The sequence below is a fragment of the Gobius niger genome, assembly GCF_951799975.1.
Source record: "Gobius niger genome assembly, chromosome: 2".
Classification (NCBI taxonomy): Eukaryota; Metazoa; Chordata; class Actinopteri; order Gobiiformes; family Gobiidae; genus Gobius; species Gobius niger.
In genome coordinates, this window is record NC_136853.1 from 43,699,391 (window position 1) to 43,711,554 (window position 12,164).

At 40.3% G+C, this 12,164-nt stretch overlaps 1 protein-coding gene across 1 annotated transcript in view; it reads right to left on the reverse strand.

Annotated features, from left to right (window-relative positions):
- Positions 1 to 12,164, reverse strand: part of exoc4 (exocyst complex component 4) — a 362,908-nt gene that overhangs the window by 167,267 nt on the left and 183,477 nt on the right. The gene's annotated exons all lie outside the window — the stretch shown is intronic.

Consider the following 12,164-nt stretch of genomic DNA (forward strand, 5'->3'; position numbering starts at 1 on the left):
GAGTTCACGGTAGATTTATTGTGTGTTGAAATCATGATGTACAAGTTCAGATCAGAGACACCTGTGATCATAAAGGATTGATAGTTTGTCTTGAAGCTAAAGGCTAACATGCTATAAAAAATATATATATATAAAAAGGCACTATTTCAAGTTGTGTAATGCATTAACCCCTTAACTCCCACCTGAACCGAGCACATTTTCTCGACGAAAACAATGATGGAAATGTGGCGAAAATGTCACAATTGACAAAAAATGGATGAAAAATGACAAAAATGTGACAAAAAAATGACCAAAAAATTACGAAAATATGACAAATATGTGACAAGAAATTGACAAAAAAATGACCAAAAAATTACAAAAATATGACAAAAATGTGACAAGAAATTGACAAAAAATTGACGAAAAAATGACAAAAATGTGACAAAAATGTGACAAGAAATTGACAAAAAAATTACGAAAAATTACAAAAATATGACAAAAATGTGACAAGAAATTGACAAAAAAATTACCAAAAAATTACAAAAATATGACAAAAATGTGACAAGAAATTGACAAAAAAATTACCAAAAAATTACAAAAATATGACAAAAATGTGACAAGAAATTGACAAAAAATTGACGAAAAAATTACAAAAATGTGACAAAAATGTGACAAGAAATTGACAAAAAAATTACGAAAAAATTACAAAAATATGACAAAAATGTGACAAGAAATTGACAAAAAAAATGACCAAAAAATTACAAAAATATGACAAAAATGTGACAAGAAATTGACAAAAAATTGACGAAAAAATTACAAAAATATGACAAAAATGTGACAAGAAATTGACAAAAAAATGACCAAAAAATTACAAAAATATGACAAAAATGTGACAAGAAATTGACAAAAAAATTACAAAAATGTGACAAAAATGTGATAAAAATGTGACAAAATTTTTTACAAAAATGTGATAAAAAATTGACGTAAAAATGAAAAAAAAAAAAAAGTGACCAAAAAATGAAAAAAAAGTGACAAAAAAGTGACAAAAATAATGGAGGAAAAAAATCTGATGACGTGAGGAAAAAAGATCCTCTCGGTTCAGGCGGGAGTTAAGAGGTTAAATTAGCCTTTAGTTTCAAGACAAACTCACTGATCCTTACAAACATAAACGTCTCCTCTATGGAAATATTTCTACCAGGAACTCACTGGTCTGAGCTAATCTTAATGGAAATGAATACGACCAGGAAGTACTAGCGCCCACAGCTTCAGCTCAGAGGAACTAGCGTAGCCACATTGTGCAACAAGCCGATTTGAACATTTTTAAACTCTATATAGTACCTTTAAGGAACAGGCTTTGTAGGGGGAGAATGAGCAGCCATGTTAATTTTACTGACCACTCGGGATCATTACTATGAATGGGGCTGAACCCGCTGATCTCTTATTATTTCAGATCTATGTGTGGAACCCAATAGTTTGCGGATCAAACCAAAATAAGAGAGCGATTCAAGACCTCAGTACAAACTCTTTCAAAAGAAAAGTCTATGGAGACAAAAAAACAAAAACTGTGTGTACGGGAACCAGAAGTGCTTTGTTGCGCTCCATAGGGGTCCTGCTGCTAAATCAAAAATGATCACAGTTCCTTCCCACTGGAGCGATGCAGACACTTTTAAAGGGGGCCTATTATGCAAAATCGACTTTTTCAAGCTTTACATCATGTTATTAAGTCATTCCCTCATTAAAACCATGCCTGAAGTGTTGCCTTGGCACATTCACGTATTTTCGAGTAATCTGTAGAAACTCTGATGGCGGCCATTTTAGGGATAAAACGCCTGATTCCTTCAGGAAACGCCCTCGACCTCCAGGATACGCCTCCGACCTTTCGTCACCAGCCGAGTAACCAACCACTGCCCCTCAGCAGAACCCCCTCCCCGCAGTGTCTAGCCCTAAGATGTAAACAGAGTCATAATGGAGGATTAGCTCCATGTGTTGTGAACCGGAGCCACAGCAGACTTTTACAAAGACACACATCAGTGTTTCTGTTACCGAAACACCCAGGATTAAAACCGGTGACAAGAACGCTTATTTCAGTGTCTGGTTCTGCGCTGGGCCTTGATGATGCACAGAGCCTCCGGAGAAAGCTAATGCTAAGCTAAACCTCGAGTCATCACGTGAAAACGAGAAATATGCACACATAAAGTCAATAAAACCACCACACACATAAAGAACCGTTTAACAATGATCACACACGGAGCCTGGCTTGTTGATTTGGAAGTTTATTGCTCACATTTCATCTACAATGGGTCATAGCCGAGTGGCTTTCTCCCGGAGCTAACAAGCTAGCCGCGATAAGCTAACGGGAAAATTCACTGAATACAAGCATATTATGCATTGAAAACGTCACTAAAACAGGCAACTGCTTGAAGCAGCCTTTATGATGATGACACACGGAGCCTGGCTTGTTGATTTCGTAGTTTATTGCTCACATTTCATCAACAGTGAGTCGTAGCCGAGTGGTTTTCTCCCGGAGCTAAGGCACTATTAGCCGCGACAAGCTAACAACCTTCACCTTCACAACATTCATTGAAAACAGGCAGCATATTATGCACAAATAACGTCAATAAAGCCGGCAACTACTCGAAGCAGCCTCTACGATGATCACACAATGAGCCTGGCTTTACACATTTGTGGTTTATTACAGACTTTTCATCAACAATGAGCTGTAGTCGATTATAACAAGCTAACGGGTAACCTCGAAAAACCATTGTCCACCTGCACAGATAATGTCCGTCTTTGAATGGTATGGGCTCCTGCAGATCCTGGTGTCGTCCATGGGGGTATAGTTAGAGATCCATAGGGCATGGCAGATGCAAAGAGATAGCCTCCAAACAGCAGTTATTTTTCAGGCAAGAGCCCCTTCCAAGCGTCCGGTGTGGAAGGTTCGTTTCCAAATAATATCCTGTGTGGCCATTGTTCACAAAGTGATAAACAGTAGGTCCTTTCCAACAATAAAAATGAAAATGCACCGATCGTAGTTTCAATACTGTACGCAGACAACGAGCGCAGTGTTGTTGTGATGCCACAGACAGCGTGTGGAGGGGGCGTGTCGGAAAGGGTCAGAGGTTCTTAAAGAGACAGAGGCCTATTTCAAGTCATTTGCTACGCCATTTTGAAAGAGCAATTTTATACAAGGCAGTTATTCTAATTTACTGCATTGACAGACCAACAGAAGGTTTCGTCATCATTGTAGTGTGATATAGACTGGTGCTATGTGGCTGAAAAAAGCATAATACCCCCTCTTTAAGAATCTGTCGAGTCAATCTACATAAACAAAGAAAACGCCTCGACTTCCCTGATTTAAACACCTCGCTCGTGATAGGAAACTGGATAAAGCTCCTTCTGGGGTGAGCCTGCTCTCTCTCCTCTGCGCCTGGAGTCTGCTCGGTCAGATAGGGTCGGACAGTAATGTATGAGCCCGGCGCTGCTCATTTGTCAGAGAATCATTGGTCACTGGCCTCCTCTCACTTACACCGGGGGGCAGAGCATGCAAGAGCGAGTGCCTTCTCAAGCAATCAGCGCCAATAAACGCACAAATAAATCAAACCCCCTCAAAAGAATGCTGCGACCCAAAAGACCTGTAACTCTGACAAAGGAGTTCGACTCACAGAAATATATTAGATGCTCTTTGGAGAATTCTGTGGCTGCAAAGACCAAGGTGAGCTCGTCTTTGCTAGTCTATAAAACCTAACACGTGCAGATTTAGCTAATACCTCCAGATTCTCCTGACCTAATCTATGGCTTGGGTCCATTCTGGAAGAGCACAGAAGGGCCACTGGCTCGAGGGCCACCAGTCCCGCCTCAACCGAGCTTTACCCAAATCTAAAAGCTATAAAGAAAAGCATCAAAATAGTGAGAAAAAGAGGATGAAAACAAGAGGAAAAACACAACAAAAAATGATAGAAAAAATAATTTAAAAAAACAACAAAAGTATGACAAAAATGTGGCGACGTGACTAGATCACCTTTCCCGTTCTTTTTGCTGATGATACCAGTCAAAAAAATAATAAAAATTCAACAAAAATGTGACAAAAATTCAACAAAAATGTAACAAAAACGCAACAAAAATGTGACAAAAACTCAATAAAAATGTGACAAAAACTCAACAAAAAAATTACAAAAATTCAACAAAAAGTGACAAAAACTCATAAAAAATGTGACAAAAATGCAACATTTTTTTTTTTTTTTTAAATTCAACAAAAATGTGACAAAAATTCAACAAAAAAATTTCAAAAATTCAACAAAAAGTGACAAAAAGCTCAACCAAAAAGTGACAAAAACTCAACAAAAATGTGACAAAAACTCTACAAAAAAAATTACAAAAATGTGACAAAAATGTGACAAAAATGTGGCGATGAGTTACGAAAAGTTTCCATCACTTTTGTAGGTCTTCGCTTTCAAATGAGGCGTTACATTGTTGATCTCCAGTCGAGAAGCTTTTAGATTTGGGTAAAGTGGCCCAGTATAAAAAAAACATGAATCTAAAAGGAATTCCGTGGAGTATAGTGCACCACAAGGTTCAATTTTGGGACCATTATTATTTATTATTTATATTGATGATTTTGCTTCTGTTTCTACGACCACCTTTCCCGTTCTTTTGGCTGATGATGCCGATCAAAAAAATAATAATAAAAAGTCGAACAGGGGAAAATGCACTCGTTAGTGTTAAGGCGGGGGGTAAGAACTCCCACCTGAACGGATCCCATTTTCTCCAGTTTGGCTCTACCCTAATCAAAAAGATTCTTGGGAAAAAAGCACCAAAAATGTGACAAAAATTCAACAAAGATGTGACAAAATTGCAACAAAAAAAATTACAAAAACTCAACAAAAATGTGACAAAAACTCAACAAAAAAATTACAAAAATTCAACAAAAATGTGACAAAAACGCAACAAAAATGTGACAAAAACTCAACAAAAAAATTACAAAAATTCAACTAAAAGTGACAAAAAGCTCAACCAAAAAGTGACAAAAACTCAAGAAAAATGTGACAAAAATGCAACAAAAAATTACAAAAATTCAACAAAAATGTGACAAAAACGCAACAAAAATGTGGCAAAAACTCAACAAAAAAATTACAAAAAGTGACAAAAAGCTCAACCAAAAAGTGACAAAAATTCAACAAAAATTCAACAACAAAAAAAGGAAAACAAACATACAAAAGGTGACACAAACACAGCAACAACGCGAGGAAAAATGTCAGTTTTGTGGGTCTTAGCTTTCAAATGAGGTGTTCCACAGCCAAAAGAGGACAGAATGCACTCAGTTAAGGCGGGTGGTAAGAGGTTAAAACATGTATTTGTGGAAGTGTCACAATTACGCTAATTTGGGCCAGGCTGGTCAGAGTCCAGGGCTGTTTTTCAGTCCCAGTCCGCCCCTGTGAGTGTCCCAGCAACATTGAAGGAATGCAGAACAAAAACTGAGTAATCCTATCAAAGAGGCTCTGCCCTTTTTTTAAAACAGTAAAGCGTCTCCTTGCAGTATATAGTATCCAGATATTTTAGGGAATATAATGTGCGCGGTGGCCGAGTGTAAAAACATGGCACTGCTCCAGAACTAGCCGGTTGTTCTCTCCGCTCCTTCCTCACCACTTTTCACCCCGAGCTGTCCCGTCTAAAAGCCTCCGAGCTAAAAAAAGATCCCTAAATAAGGGGAGAACTGCCTCGTGCTTCGACTGCAGCGCACTGAGGCAGGCTTGTTCTCGCAGACACTACATTCCTGTACTCGTTTGCCCCTGAAAGGAAGGTGTGAAACATGCTGAGAAACGCATCCCCATGAAGAATTTGGATGCTCGGAAAGCATTAGCAAAGTAAGAAAAATATATAGTGGCTTCTCCAGTTCTGTGTGTGTAAAGGTCATTGTCCTCTCATCTATTTTTAAGACATTGTACTTATAAGTGAAACTCTTTTTAACAGGAAAACACTATTGAGAACATTTTTCCAATGAATGAATAATAATAATGAGCTGTGATTTGGTCAAAACCCCAACTTTTTTTTGTGATACATTTTTATTCATTGCATTTACATTTTAGAACTGGTTTGCGTGCGTCACACTTTACTTTTTATCCCCTTTTTGTTCCCCACATCACCATTGTCAAAGCCTCAGCTTGACTGCAGTGTCCGCCTATACTCCAGGTGTTCCCAAAGCGCGGGTCGGGACCCCTCGGGAGGTCGTGAGACACTGAGGTGGGGTCGTAAGATGTTTTCAAGACAATAATTCTTAAAGCAGTATTAAGTAACTTGTTTACCTTTATAAATCCTTTTTGTAGTGCTTCTGGTGATAATATAAGCGTTAATGAGATGATTGGAGGGTCTTTCATCTCCTCCTGGTGTCTCTGGCCAGAAAACCACAATTGCAACTTTGCTGCCTCTGGGTAGGAGCCACCAATACACACTAATGGAATCACGAAGAAGAAGCTAACAGGGTAACGGGCAAAGCTAATTCCGGGCTAGCACCACTTAAACAGTATTTACAGCCAAGTTTGAGTGAAAACAATTATCTCTGTTGTGTAATTGGATGTACAATATCCCTCTCTCACTTTATATTTTCTGTCAGTGTAGTATTTACTCTCACGGACAAATACTGAGTAAAAAACTGCAACATGCCACAACACCTGCAGTTGCGCGTATGGCCTCTAGGGGCATGAGTTACTTAGTACTGCTTTAAAATTCATAACAATGAATCTGATGTATTGTTGATTGGAAGCAGCACATTTTAGTGAAATCAAGCCAAATATCAAAACAATATCACAACAAACATGAATAAACCAGATTCTAAATGTTCTACGCCTGAATTTATGACAGATACTAATTATATTTTACAGAGGGGGATCCCGAGTTGTTGGTCTGGTGATTTTGGGGGTCGCAGCCCGAAACGTTTGGGAACCCCTGGCCTAATCAATAAGCTTACACTTTCTTTCTCAAAAGTTTATCAAAGTAGCACATAGTCGTAAATATGCATTGACTCCACACTCGGTGGTGGTGGTAAGCTCTTCTTGAAGCCACCCTGAGGCAGACTGTCCATCTACCACGTGGCTATAATGTGTTATTTATATCTGGATCTCTTATTATGTCAGTGCCCACTGCTGGACATGTGTGAAAATCTTTCTTTCTTTTTTTTACAGTTAAGCTTTCCCCTAGTGGCTGGAATGAGCATTCTGTTTGTTCTTTAGAAACTCATAACTCCGCAGGGGCCGGATTGAAGGACAAAATTCATTCAAGCTTTGTGAAAAGAAAGGAACCTGCTAATTCAATGCCGTGTGTTTGGTAGTGTTCCAAAAGGGTGCACAATGGCAGTCCCAATCCTAACAGTCTCCCTTATTAGTCCACTCTATTAGCTGGTATTCTCACCAACATTTCATGAAGTTTGAGCACTACAACCTTTGTCGAATTCCCATATAAATGTTTACATCTAACAAATGTAGTAGTAGAAGCTGTAAAAGGAATAGCCTGTGTTCTACTTAAAGAGCAGAGGAATGGAGCATTGCGGTCAGCGAAGGCCCATATAGGAAGTAAAGATCCGAGGTGCAATGATTGATTAGCTCAGGTTAGCATTTGCATACAGTGCGCGCAGGAGCAGGCAGAAACACCTGACGTGAAACTATTAAAGGGACACAAGCTGTGAGATGTTACTACTCAGCATTTTGTCCAAATTAGTCAGCAGGAGGGGATTCAGCGCACGCCCGTCTGCTCGTGCTCGTGTGTGTGTGTGTGTGTGCGATGCTAGAGTGAGCTGGAAAGAGTCTAGTCACAGTGAGAAAGCAAACCTCAAACCTATTGTAAGCCCTCCATTGATTTTCAGACAAGCCTCACAGCAGAAAGTTAAGTGGGAGAAACTCTAGTGGCCTCATTAAAACAAGTCAAAATGAAAAGAGTGTCTGGACGAACCGCATTGTCCTATAAATATGTAGAAGAAAAAGAAACACCACTTAAAACAATAGTCCTTTCCGTGGAAAACGATCGGCGCTGACAAGTTCATTTTAACAAATCGATCGTTGGACGAAAGTTGCCAGCGTAGAGGCACGTTGAGCCGCTCGGGGATGTTCCACGGGCTGTCACATTGTTATTATTTCAGTACAAGTGTCGGGAAGACGGATCTTTAAATGAGTAGGTAAGGACAGATGGATTTTTGCTGACAACGCTGATAAAGTTTGAGTAATGTGGCAGGAACCATGTGGTGAAATAGCTTGGCCCATACATATGAAGGATATACATACCGTAAATGCTCTAATATAGGCCCGGGCCTTTATTTACTCAAGGGCATCTTGGACCAGGCCTTTATTGGAACCAGGCCACAATTAGAGACAGGCCTTTATTTCTATTTGAGCAAAACGGACGACCAGGAAAACGAAGAAAAACGAGATTTGTGTCCATTTGCACCTAAAATATTAGGTTCATTTATTAATTAACATTTCAAACCCTCTCCCAGCGGCTGGAACATTGACGCCTTTTATTTTGTCGGGACAACAGGAAGTGTTTCGTTGCTGTTAGCGGAGCTTTGACATCAGTGTCACTGCAGGTTTCTGTTTCGTTTTTACCGCGGACCGGATTATTTGTTGTTATCTTGTGTAAAAGGCGAGTTTAGACGGAGCGTTTGTGTTTGTGATCGATCATGAGACTGACCCGAGAGAAGACGAGACGCTCGCGCTGATGGGAGGAGTTATTTTGAGGCGTGGGACTGACCTGCACACGGAGCAGCTGGACGTGCTTTGAAGATGCGATGGAGACTTTATTAAAACCCTGGAGGGTCACACAACATTTTTTGGTTTCCCTGTTTCCAAATATCGTCACAGGAGGTTTGAAAAGTGGCTAAATCTGTGTCAAAGTTACGCTCGGATCAGCTCCTCTGCAGCGTCCCCATCGGCCCGGGGTCCCGTTTGTTACTTCCTGCACGTGAGTTTTCATTTACACCAGTATGAGACAAATTCCTAACATGGGGAATATTTCTACCGCTATAGTTTCTAATAAAAGCCCCGGCCAGTTTTAGAGACCGGCTTTAATTTGCCTCCGCCAGCCGCGAACCCGGCCTCTGTTAGAGACCCGGCCTCTAATGGAATACAGGCCAGTATTAGAGAATTTACAGTACTCTACTCCAGGGGTGGGCAAGTTTGCGTCATTGAGGGCCGATTTTCATCTTTGCACATTGCCCCCAGTGTCAGTGTACATTGGTGTATGAATGAGAGTATGAATGGGTAAGTGGATCCTTGCTGTAAAGCTCTTTGAGTGCCTAATGTAGGTGGAAAAGCGCTATATAAGTTGAGACCATTTACCATTTACCAATGTTTGTCATCAGTGGTTCTTAAGTGGCTTTGGGACCCAACATTACCTCAGGTTGACAATCCGTGCCCCAAACAAAACTGTAATTTGTCATATATCGCATTAAATATTGTATTTTCCAAACAAGACTGAAATTTTGATCAAAACAAGCCAATAACAAACATTTTAACAAACTCTGTTAGTGTTTCCACGAAGTTTCAGATGGAAAATATTGAATAAAAGTTCCCTTTGAACTCGGGACCCACTGAAAATGGTTCTGCGACCCACTTTTGGGTCTAGAGTCCCCGTTTTACGTTACGTAATATGAGCAAGTGGGAGGTTTTGCCAGGACATCTTTAAAATACAGGACACTATTTCTCACATTTTTAGAGTACTTTAACAGGTATTTGATCTCTTATTTGCATAACAATATTTCCCAAAATCATCTTGGGGGCCAGAGGTTCTGTGCTGGAGGGCCGGATTTGGCCCCCGGGCCTGACGTTTCCTACCTCTGCTCTACTCAGTACTGTTTCCATTACAAGCAGCAGCATCCTGAGGGCGAAGGAAACATCTGCATACGCACAATGGAGCAAGGCATTTAGAAAGTTTCTGGGCATCTTGGTAAACGCTGTGGACAAATAAAGCCTTTTTTAATTACATAAAAACTGTAGCATTGTCCTGAGACTGGGCTTCACACACTTTTAAATGATTTACAGTTACGAAAATAAACAATTAAAGGCATAGGCTTGTCTTTCAGAAACTCTATACCCTATCTTCTTTCACAGACTGAAGTTTTTAATTGCAGTTGTGCTGTCGACCCTTCCATTAAATACACGTCTTGTTTTTTTGTATTTTGTGTAAATGTAGGTGGCTCAGGTTTCAACCAGCAGATTGTTATTTCCGTGCAGTCATTAAGAGGAGATGGAGAAGCCTGAGTAAGATTGTCTGGAAAGATGTCCAATAAAAATATGTGCTACGTATAGATACAGACGGCATCTCTGGAATCGCCCATATATGGTCATGTTTGAAAACAGTTAAGGGGGAAAACAATTTTGACATAAATCTAAACTTAGTCTAATTATTCAAAAAAAACTGAAACAAATGCTGAATTATGAATATAGTTTCTACTAAATAAAGACAAAAAGACATGGAGAGGAGCAAAGAGGTTCAACAGCCCATAAATACTAGCCTGGCGTTAGGGATATTTAGTCTGGGGACACCAATTCATTTTCTCGTAGGAGAGGTGTGGTTTACAGGGCGCTACGAATGTCTATCATGTGTCTGCACGTGGCCATAGCCAATCGTATCATACTATGCGATGACGTATGACGTATTGTAAACTTTTGAGCTAAACTATTTAAGGTCTAAAGCTTGATCGAAAAATACCATCGTGTCTGCTGCTGTCATGTTGGATCCATAAATAAACTTTTTTTCTTTTAATCCGTAAATAAACTACAAGCTTCCGTATATCGAATAGCTCGTCATCGTCTTGCCGTCCCTCCTCGTTCTGTGACTGGTTCCCAAATCCATGCGAAAATTTCGGCCATGGTCCCCAGGCTGCTGTGCAGTTCTAAATGATTCGAGCGCACACAGCAGTCTGGTGTTAGCCAGGTTACATAAAGACCTAAAAAAACTTAGAATGCCAACATGATGCTACACATTAGCATCGTGCTAATGCTAACGCTAGGTAGCGCTTGCTATGACTGCCGTTTTTTCACTTCTACTGAACAACCTGCTGTGAGAAAATATCTATATGGACCCGATTTACACGATTTTATTTGTATGTGACAGATTCTTCAGTAGAAGCGAAAAAACGGCAGTCGTAGCTAGCACTTTATGTATTTATGGGCTGTTGAACCACTTTGCTCCTCTCCATGTCTTTGTATCTTTATTTAGTAAAAAACTATATTCATAATTCAGCGTTTGTTAAAGTAGTTTTTGAATCATTAGAGAAAGTTTATATTTTTCTCCAAATTTTTTTCCCCCTTAACTGTTTTCAAATATGACCATATATGGGCGATTCCAGAGATGCCGTCTGTATCTATCAGTTATATCTGTTTCATTGTTGTTGTTTATATTTCAATTTTGCCTAAATCATTAAATCATTACAGCCTACGATCAGGCCCCTCTGACTGCTGTGTGATTTGACAACGGGGCGACAGTGGCGCAGATGGTAGAGAGGGTCGTCTCGTGATCGGAAGGTTGGGGGTTCGAATCCCACCTCCTGGAAGTGTACACTGTCGTTGTGTCCTTGGGCAAGACACTTCACCCACATTGCCCCCAGTGTCTGCATACATTGGTGTATGAATGGGTGAGTGGATCCTTGCTGTAAAGCGCTTTGAGTGCCTAATGTAGGTGGAAAAGCGCTATATAAGTTGAGACCATTTACCGTCAGACCACCTGTCCCGTCTATTTGTGATTCCAGAGCTTCATACACACAAAAGCCACAAAACCGTCTCGAGTGGTCTCATCACTGCAGCCTGGGTCAAACTACAAGGGGCCACACGCTCTCTGAGGCTAAGCCAGGGTGCGTGGGAACACCAAGTGCTATGAGCTTTGGCCAGCAGTGTCTCAATGCTCAGAGCTTTTGGATGAATTCAGGTGCTCGTTCCTCCTCTCGCCGCACAGTAAATGCATCTCACGTATGTTCACTTCGCAAACAAACAATAATACGTCTACTCTGGACCTATTCTGGAGTTCAACTAAGGAGAGAGCGGATGAGGACGTGTGGAGGAGTCAACACATTCAGCCCATTTACATTTTGAGGGCATACTCCAGTGAGCGAGACAGCGCGCTGATCCGAGCGCCCGAACAGGAGGAAATCATTTGGAATTTAGAGCAGAGAGGCTGTGAAAATGTGTGGATAAGTAGCACACAGA